This window comes from Halyomorpha halys, unplaced genomic scaffold (assembly GCF_000696795.3).
Source record: "Halyomorpha halys isolate HHAL.00 unplaced genomic scaffold, Hhal_1.1 Scaffold1066.1, whole genome shotgun sequence".
Taxonomy (NCBI): Eukaryota; Metazoa; Arthropoda; class Insecta; order Hemiptera; family Pentatomidae; genus Halyomorpha; species Halyomorpha halys.
In genome coordinates, this window is record NW_027105978.1 from 269,275 (window position 1) to 280,200 (window position 10,926).

At 30.7% G+C, this 10,926-nt stretch overlaps 1 protein-coding gene across 2 annotated transcripts in view; it reads left to right on the top strand.

The window, feature by feature from the left end:
* Positions 1-2,293: 2,293 nt before the first annotated feature.
* LOC106688166 (organic cation transporter protein) overlaps positions 2,294-10,926 on the top strand; it is a 54,671-nt gene continuing 46,038 nt past the window's right edge. For both annotated transcript variants that reach the window (XM_014432501.3, XM_024362714.2), the window contains exon 1: positions 2,294-2,406. The gene's annotated coding sequence lies outside the window, so the exon portion shown is untranslated. The remainder of the gene's footprint in view (positions 2,407-10,926) is intronic.

The following is a 10,926-nucleotide window of genomic DNA, read 5'->3' on the forward strand; positions in this document are numbered from 1 at the left end:
ATTACTTGTTATATTGTTATTTATTTAAAATTGTTATATTTTAATTTTATTTCAAATATGTTAAAGAGGAGTATAAATGGAAAGGAAGAGGAAAGATGTATTGGGTAAGGCAGAAAAAGAAAAAAAAGAAAGATTAATAAAAAAAAATAGTATAGTTAGAAAAAAATAAAAGAACAGAAATGAGAAAACAAAAAAAAAGCTCATATATTACTATTATATATTATTAATATCCCTATATTTTATAAAATTGAAAAAAATGTCGAACTATATTTAAAAGTATGTTAAGCCAACTGTACAGTTGGCAGCACAGTACGGTTGGCAGCAAGACGTTTTTTGAAGTTTGTCTCTCTCTATATAAATAAACTTTTTTTTTTGATACCGAAGTTCAGTCAATAACATTTTTTGAAGAAGTTTCTTATTGGGAAACGATTTTTTTCACAAACGATTTTTTCACAACGATAATTTGTGAATTGTAGTGGACTGTTATTTGTTATTTAATCTAGATTACATGAGTTACCAAACAATTGACATGAATATGAGAACGAAAAAATCTCGAAACTTCGTCAAAGTATAGTTATTTATTATTAAATGGACCTTAGGTCAACAGATATATATATATATTTAGAGGAAAGGACTATAACGCCGGCATAGTCAAAGTCAAACGCATCTATCTAGGGATCTAGGGTCACATAGTGGAGGGGAGAAATTTGCATAGAGATGATTGTTTGAAGGTTGTTTGCTCGCCAGACTGTTGGGGGCCAGGAGTGGTGCCTAGAATTATTAAAACACTTAATGTACAAACAATATTCTAGTGGAACCATTGTCAAAGGTCAACAAACCAAGGATAAACTAAACACAATATGAACTAAAACTTGTATATATAAATATAATGTTATATCCTATATGAGTATTATTATATTAGACTGGCTTGCTTATTATTTCCATCAAGTATTACGAGAAAAGAACATGGTTACTTGAGCAAAATTAGATTCCACTGAAAAAAACAATCGTGGTAACAACTGATTTTCTATAAACTTCTTCGTGATTTTTTGGGCCACAGTGAATATAATCTTTCTTTTGTCTCCTTTGGAACGTCCAACTTTCTCTTTTTTCTGTATCTGTAAATTTAAAAAATATTTTATAATGATTGTACAGCCATGTTTTGAGATATGCAATATTTCAGCGTCAGACGTTATAAATACAGTTATAAAAGAAGAATTTAAATGATCTGTCTTCTAAATACTAATTCAATGCAGAAAAAAGTGCCTGCAGGCAGTGCGGTGTAGTGTTTGCTGCAATTGAAGGCGCGATACTAGCATAATGGACGGTTTGGACAGTTGCAGTTTTCGGTTATTGTAATTATTGCCACAATAGGTCTGTATAGTTGTACATGTAATGAAGCTACTGCCACGTTGACTGTCCTATGTATTCGCCATGACAGTGAACTGCCGCACCATATCTACCTTATCAACTTTACTATATAACTCGGAATCATGGTGCCCTAGGCATATTAAATTATTAAATATAAAAAGAATTAGAACATTTTATATTAGAAATAGGCCATCAGAGTAAAGTAAATATGATCTGAATTATAAAATATGGCATAATGCAGACTTATTGAGAATATATCCATTGGTAGAACACAATTTCGATTTTAGAATTAGAACAGACCAACGGAGTTGAGCTTTGGGGCTCCACTAAACCATGGAATTCCTCTCGTATCCATACCAGAAATCCTTCGTAAAATCCTAATCTGAGGTGAGATAAAATGATAGTCATCTAAGGCGTCGATAAAGAAGATGTCCTCGAGACCTTCTACCCTAGAAATGTTATTAGAGTTCTACCAATGGGTATCTTCTATATAAGACATTATCGTGTTATTATAATATCATTAACATCATATTAACTTGTTGTACACTCGTGTTATACAGTTTTAAATTTCAATAAATAAAAAAAAAAAAATTGGAACATTTGTAGATTAGAAAATAGCCATCAGACTCCTAACAGGACTATAAGGAATTCAAGAGGAAGAAGCCAGACAAGGAACTAATTAATAGTTAAAGGATTGATTTGAACCTGTTCAGTATTTATCTTTAGCGCATCAGTTATTTGTAATAATAATGACAGAAAGATCTTTTTGATTGTTTGGTGACAAGAGGAGAAGATTCAATGTATTTTCAAAAGTAAAGAAAAACATGTTTAGAAATCAATTATTGAGTTTAATTAAGAAGTAAATGGTTTTCTTCTCAAAGAGATGGGGACTGGTGGGGGGGGGGGAACAAGATCAGTTGGACAAGCTTTCGCTGGGGGAGCCGAAAGGTCAGTAGCAAGCCTCAGTGTAGTGGCAGACCTCTTGCGAACTGGAGTACGGGTACCTTGGCACGTTGGCACTTCACAACACGGCTGGTAGGTACCTAACCTATAGGTTAAGTTCATCGCGGTCATTATATTCATGTTACTGTACACCCCGTCTCAACCATTGTACAAGATATTACCAAAAAATTACAAATAAAAAAAAAGAGGCTTCCCGACAAGATTAACACCAGATAACGGTAAATACAATAAAAATGCATTCCAATTGAAAACATTATGTATTATTCTAAATTACTATTTGTATCTGAAAAGATCCATGGATTTAATATCTATTGTATTTTATCACCCTCCTAAAAATGGTGATAACACGAAAGTTATCTAGAAGGAACGCGGTTTAAAGAACTAATCAGTCAAAGCCAATGGCCAAGACCGAAGTTTTTTGCATCGCTAAATATCAATAAAACTGACCTTGATCGGCTTCTAGAGAAAGTTGTGGGCGCCAATATATCGCACGGGTCTGTTCTCACATTAGAGAATTAAATTTGATTCAACTTACTCCATAACATTTTCCTTAATTGAGTAAAAAAAAATATATAACAAATAGAATTTTTAAAATTTTATTTATTGCTATTTACAACTGAAAATTATAATCCATTTAGTAAATTTGATCTCAGTTAAAATGGAGTGATACAGGCTTGTAGAGAAACTACCCATTGGTAGCACTCTAATAAATAGAATTTTAAATTAAAACTATAACTTGCCAAAGCTCTTCAATAGGTGTAAGAAAAACACCAATGAGCTCGAAAAAAAAAGTTTATTAAATCTTCTTTTAATAAATGTTTATTAGTTTGTAGAAAATTATATTACAAGAGTAAAATACCCAGAGCAGAATTTAAATAAATAAGCGGATAAAAAAGGTTGTATCATGCATAAGATTTATGCGGTTCTAGAAATTAAGACGCTCTTTCAAATTAAAAAAAAAAAAATTTAAAATCAATAAATAAAAAATTCAAATAAACTATATTCAAAATAATTTTAAAAAGGATATTATTTATTATACAATAGTTCATTATTTAAATTAAATATTTATTATATTAGTAACTTTAAGTGAACCTAATGAAAAATTTATTTGATTGATTTTATTATTACATTTATGCTTTAAAAGTGATTCCAAAATATTCCATATTATTTCTTAATCTTCATAAATAATCTAGATATGGGCGTATGAAATACCTAATTTCGAAATAAAATGGCGAATTCTAATATTGCGTTCTGAGGATTATGGCTGTGTTGTGACATGTTATCTTAGAACCAAATTAAAAAAAAAAAATAAATCAGTTTTATGAGAAAGGACTACCGATAGACGGATTTTTACTTTATTCGACTTTCGCTGTCTACATATCTTAGAACGTAAAACTTTAAAATATGAGGAGGGTAAATTTCTTTCTTCTTGGTCGATTACAAAGATTTACTATTAAATATGTATATATACATATAGTATTTGTTTTTGTCCAAAATCATTTGTAAATTCTCCAAATAAAGCAATTAATTTAATGACCCAGAAACGAAAACATGTAATTTTTATCAGGAAAACAATTTGAACTTTTCTTAAAGGGATTTGATTTCCAAATATAGTTCATCAACTCCAAGGACCCGGGTTTGAATCCGGCTGTGGCAGATAATTATTTTCGGTTTTACTGTCGACGTGAGTTATCCCAGTTTGTTTGGGAGCCCTCCGGGGTGCACCTAGCTTCATTAAATGGGTACCTTTAATTGGATAAAACTCTGACGGCCGAATGTGATCTGACCAAATTACCTTCTTGTACAACCGTTGGTCTAGTACACTTTCTTATTACGTACTTCATCCTTCATGGGTTTTGGCGGTACAGATTTAATTTAATATAGTTCATCAATTTAAATTTTATTATTCTTTTATTTTTTTTTTTTTCATTGAAAACTACTACTTTTTATTTATTGATAGATATTACAATCTGCCACACAGTTGTGGGCAATAGGTAATAGTGGTGACTGATCTCTTACATACTAAAATAAAATAAATTAAATAAATGAATAAAAAAATTAAAAAACTCTCTTAAAATATATACAAACAGAAGAATAAACAAAATGAACATATTCTTTTATTAAATATTTATAATCATTATGTGATGAAAAAAAGTAATAAATTTCATTATAAATAAAGCTAAAAAGAACGGATGACCGAAACAAATTTCAGGAGGAGATTTATTATATTAAGTAGTGATTTATGCTACTTAAAAGATTTAATATAAATTTAAAGGTGAAGGAAACTGAAAAATAAAGAAAGAAAAGAGTCCTTAAAACGTGCAATTTTGTATTATTTTGCAAGCAACAGCTACTCAAAACAAGGGTAGAATGTCGTCTTTTGCCTTTGGAGTTGGTTTGGAATGAGGAACCATTACTAGAAACAGCAAGGCATCACTATTGTTGAGCCAAATAAGAAAACGTGACTGGAAGAATTTAACGCGTAATCTATAGAGTAGCGTAGGTTTAACATTCTTTAAGGTATCTGTCAAACGGTTTTTAGACCCCGTGGCTGACTCTCAACTAATGAAGTCTTTTAGCGAACGTGATGTGGGTCCGTAAAAACCAGTTCTGAGGCTGATACGGCCAAGTCACCACTAACGAAATTTTGAAAGTTTCACAACACTATTGAGAGTTGATCTATCGGACTAGTTCCAAAGCCACTGTTTAACAAGTAAATATACCCTATTGTTTCGCAGTTGGTTTCTCTCTTACAAGAATCTGATCTAAATGCTAGGTAGGTCAGGATGTATATATGTTGGATTAATCTTCACCCTTGATCGGTGATGATTTGAAATGGTATGTTTGACGGTGCACAAATTAGCTTATTTGTTGATAAGATTAGCTCCAAGTTTTGTTTCGTAGATACATATGTTATTGGTTTTATTCAAAGAGCCACATTCAGACGCCTTAAAAGTTCCGTCAAATATTTGACTTTTTTATTTTCACTACACACATTTAAAGGATTGGCATTCATTTACGAGAACATTTTAAGAAATAAGGTAATGCAAAATTCTAGGAAAATCAGAACTTACAAGTATGAGTGAATATCCAAGGAAAAATTTTAAGAGAAGAGAAAAACCAAGTGGAAAATAATTTAATACTTTTATTGCAAAAGAAGTAACTAGAATATTTACAATTGAAAAATGGACTTAGATCTTGAATTTGCATTCATATATTAAATCACTCAAACATAAATAAATACAAAAATTCTGCTTATTTGTACCTAATTGGGTGGTAATGAATAAATCAGTATTCTATTTTTTATCAATAAATTTGGTGTTGGAAGGAAAAATGTTGCGTCTCATTTAGACCATCTGCATGTGACAGTATTCTTATTATTGATGTTTTCCATGCAGCACACTTTCGGAAAGCTATTCATGGTTTGTTTTTAGATGTCTTCTGAATATTTGATCAGATTTTTATTTTTTTATTTTCACTATATTCATTTAAAGGATTGGTTAAAATTGTTAATGGTGGAAATGAAAAATATCTTTCTCATCTTTAACTCAGTTGGCATAACAAGAGAAAAAGTAGAGGACTTGATAGCTGAGGACTTAGAGGCAAGCGCCCCAGAATTGGTATGATTACTTAAATCAGTTAATACTTTTCTCGCAGTGGTCGTGAGCAATGAATCTTGACATTCTCACTTGATTGAGATTGATAGGTCTACAATAGAGTACTTGATACAAATATATAGAAAAAAAAAATAAATAAAAGAGAGAAAACAAAATTAATGCTAGTTGAAGTCACTAAATCAATGTAAGGAAAGAAGTATTAAAAAAAAAATTCTGTTGAAGTTTTCTCTGAGCACTGATTCCAAATTGCTATCCCTACCGCACCATAGCAAGTGATACGAAATATTTTAAAAAATAATGAACTTTCATTGGCAGTAAATTGAAAACCACTCGGTGAATTTTTCCAAATTTTTTATTCTTACTATTTTTCTTTTTAATAAATGGAATTTGGCCGAGGTGTGGTCAGATAAACCTCAAATAGTAAATTAGTGTACTACTTGAGTTTTATCTGACCCCACCCGGACCAAATTCCATTTATTGATATACACGGACAATCAGCTATCTTCCAGTATTTTCTTTTTGTATTACAAATTTCACGATAAAGAAAGCATTGAATTAAAAAAAAAAACTGTGGTGATGTTGATGATGATGATGTGACCACAGCTTAAAAACCAACCAGTGTACATTTTTTTTTTATCTACCACCTCACCTTGTCTTTTTTGACGTACGGGGGCCATCCTAGAAGTAACCATTTAACCTATGAAGAGTATGTCGAATTTTTCATTTCATGGAACTGCCACGAAATAAAAGGCAATACGTCCAGAGGCCTGTTTAATGATGAAATCTTATAGTATTAGTCCATAAATACAAGTATACAAACTATAAAGTTTGAGGACTAATATATTTTGTTTCATGATAGGGACGACTATTAGTGATATTATATAAGTTTAAAAGTTTTATTTATTTATTTAATATGATTTACATCTGTACAAGTAATCAATACAATAAGTAAATATGTTGTATGTTTCATTTACACTTGAAAATCTTGGGAAGGAACCACCCATTGGTGGTACTTCAAGCATTAATTTAAATTAGAAGATCCCGTGGCCGTCTTCTTTTCAGACGCCTCGAAGGGTTATCAGGGATTGTTAAGGATGGAAGATTAAGAATTAATGGGTTAGGATGGGTAAGGAGTTTGGAATGAAAAGACGCATATCTGTTTTGGGCCAAATCTGCAACGAGCGAGATGTTAAGGTCTTTGTGGATGAGTTTATCTGTAACGTAATAAGGAGCATGAAGGATTTTACGTAGGATTATGGATTGTAAGGATTGGATGCGGGAGGAATTTGATGGCTTGGTAGAGCCTCAGAGCTCAATTCCTTATGTCCAAATTGGTCTGATTATCCTAGTGTATACTAATTTTTTGTAATGAATGGGAAGTGAGTTTAAAAGTAAAACATTATCTGAAAGAATTGTATAAATCAGTTAAATTGTACCAAATACAAACTACATGATTTATAGTATTAGTTTGTACTTTATTATAAAACACGGCCCAGTCCGGCATCGAGCGGATGCAATAGCAGATGATACTAAGATTACGCCTCAACACCTTCAGCACATTTATTAACAGCTTCCTTACAGGTTTCGTCTGCCAATAATTGCAGTTGAGTTATTTTGCAGATTATTAAACAGTAGTGGCCTTGTACAGATTGCTATCAATTGGCGATTAGTCAGCGATGAAGTACTGAAGTTAGTGAGTAAATCCTACGACAAATTTATGAAGATCGGAAAGTGCTTAGAGTTGCGATCAAGAGACAATTAAGTAGTAGTTTCAACTATTTATTAATATGCCACGTTTTGATCCACACTCCAGGTCTTCATCAGGGCTTTTGTGACAGGTTGAAGCGTACACTATTGGTGAATGATTGAACCAAGGTTATTAGAAAAAAAAATCTATATACTCATCCTGAACCAACCACAATGGCACAATTGAAATCCTGCAGCGTGGGTCGAAATTTTGGTTATTATTAAATTTTCGGAACTGTTTCTTGTCTTTTTTGACACCAGCCCGAACCATCTCCTTTTAATTCAACATCCGGTCAATCATCTATTTATGTGAAAATTGTGTACTAAGTCACAAATCAAGTATTCCTATTTTGTTATTTTTATATATGAGGAGAACATGGTTGGGGGTACAGTCAGTGAAGAATCCAAATATGTAATAACCTATCTATTAGTGCCAACTTTTCGGCTAGACTTTCAGGCCTTCATCAGTGTCTGTCACACAAGTCAATTATTATTTTTAGGCTTACCTTATTTTTCTGGATCTAACCCGAGACATGAATTTTTAATTCTAAATGGTTTACAGAAACATTGAATTTTTTTTTTTTTTTTAATTATTTATTTAATGTAATTTACAACTGTACAAAATTATACAGTAGGTACAAATATGTAGTATATTTCATATACACTCAAAAATCTTGGGAAGGAACCACCCATTGGTGGTAACATTGAAATTTAAAATAAATGTTTACTATTTTTATTTATTTATTGACATTTATAACTGTATTTACGTAAAAAGACATAATGTAAATTTGATGTTAAATTATAATAATGTGATACAGACGTATAAGAAACTACACATTGGTAGCACTCTAATAACATTTATACATTAGAAGGTCTCGAGGCGATCTTCTTTTCAGGCTCTTCAAAGGATTGTCAGGAATGGAAGAGGAAACAAGCTTAGAAGCTGTGGGTTTGGATAGTTAGGGAGTTTAAAATGAAAAGATTGATATCTGATTCGGACTAGATCGGTTACATATGGAACATTAAGACCTTTATGGATGATTTTATTTGAGACTTAAGTAAGGAGCATTGAGGGTTATACGAAGGATTTTGGAGTGAAAGAGGAATCCGAAGTAATTTTTTTACTAAACATTACATTTTCAGACTTTATTTTAAAACCTTAATTAACTGCTCTGTAATAATCGACGTCAGCCCTTGTTCCAAGTTCGGCTGAGAGCTCAAAGACCGTAATATAATTTTCAAAACGCGATGCTGAACATTTTTACAATCCCGGACACTGTCAGAAAATTCAGGAGTTTCGGGGTTATCCCCGGCCGTATGGTAAGCCATGATGTTAAGGCATGTTTGCGGCAGAAATATTTGATCTTTAGTTTGTGTTTACCTCTTTGTTTTTGTGGTATCTAAATATCAACGCATAATATATAACAGGGCACAGTGTTGGCCATGCAAAGATCGTCAGCTCTCCTTAGAAAAAAAGAAAGAAAGCTGATTATTTTACATTTGTAAGTTCATCATGATACCGACGCCACAATTTTTATTTGCAAGATCCTCTGCCGGACGTCTGTTTCTGTTTTTAAAATGCTGTATTCATTTTTTTTTTTAAACCTCTAGTTAATTGTGTTTTGAAATGTGGTAACTTCCTACTATAATGTGAAACCAGGGTAATTATTTTCCTATTCGTTATTGTAAAGATGTAAAGTTACTATAATTGATATAATTGTCAGTGTTTACCTCAACATTGTTGTTACTATTACAATATTTGGCTAGGTGGCGTTTTTTATTTTGATAGCTATTACCAGAAGATTAATTTTCTCCGAACTAATTTTTAGGACGGCCTGTTTATGCATACTCAGGAAGTTTATGTAACCGAAATTGTTTTATTATGTTTTATCAATTTTTGTTCCCTCAAAAAATTTTATTTTTCATATTAAGTGAGATGATTTATATCTTCTAACGCATGCTTTAAATATTCCCTTAAAAAAATATATATATTTATACATTTTAATAGTTCTAATTTGAAACACATAATTTTGACTTTAAAAAAACCTATAATAATTACATTACAAAGTAGATAGTAATTACAAACGTGAAATAATATAATGAATTTATATTACAAACAAATTAAATAATACACATAATTTAAAAACGGATATGTGTGATATAAACACACATTATGCAAATATTATTGACAAACTAAGTTCTTGAGTAATATTAATTAAATGTTTGACCAAAATAATTTAAATTAGACATATTAAATTAAATAAAAAATTATAATCTATAATATAAATTATAAGTTTAAAATTATTATCACAACTATCTTGATAAGGAGTTTGTACTGGAGTTTGCGAATGAAACTCATTGTTCCATTTTGTTGAAGGCATAAAAGCCGAAAAGTAGAAAAATCAGTTTATAAATTAAAATTGGTGAAGTATCCATGCCTTTAAATTTAGTAAATGTACATTCTGTTTTATATATTGGATAAATCTTACTGTTTTAGATAATTTTTTAAAATCATGAATACATTTTGATTGCTATTTATGTATCTACTTATTGAAAGATTGTTAGTTAACCGCATGAAAATAACTGTCTGGGAGGTGGTAATGTAGTAATATGCAAATATTATTGACAAACTAAGTTCTAGAGTAATATTAATTTAATGTTTGACCAAAATAATTTAAATTAGACACATTAAATTAAATATTATAAAATCATAATTAATAGTATATATGTACATATACATATGTATAAATTTAATATTATTTATACATGTATATAAACCCTATACGTATTTATATGAGTTAAACGTTTGTGAGCACAAAAACTGGAAAAAAAAGAAAGGGAGAGAGAAATGATCAACTCGGTTGTATCTCAAAAACTGACTTATAATTATTACGGCACGTCTATATATACATTTGCATACGTTGCAGGTCATGAATATTCTTTTTTCTATTTTAGTACCTACCTCTTTTCCCCGCTACCCGGAAAATTTTTCTTCCCCTTTATTTTTATGTTGATAACCTATATTTTATGGCATTATATTAACTCGTACTAATTTATAAGATATTTATGAATAAAAACTAACATATATCTTATCCCAACATATTATGGCGACGTTAGAGCAAGACTATGAAAAAAAAATCACGAAACGATGCCAAAATATAGTTTACTACTATTCAATACCCTTAAATAAAACTATCAAGTCTATATATACTTTAGGGTATTTACAAGT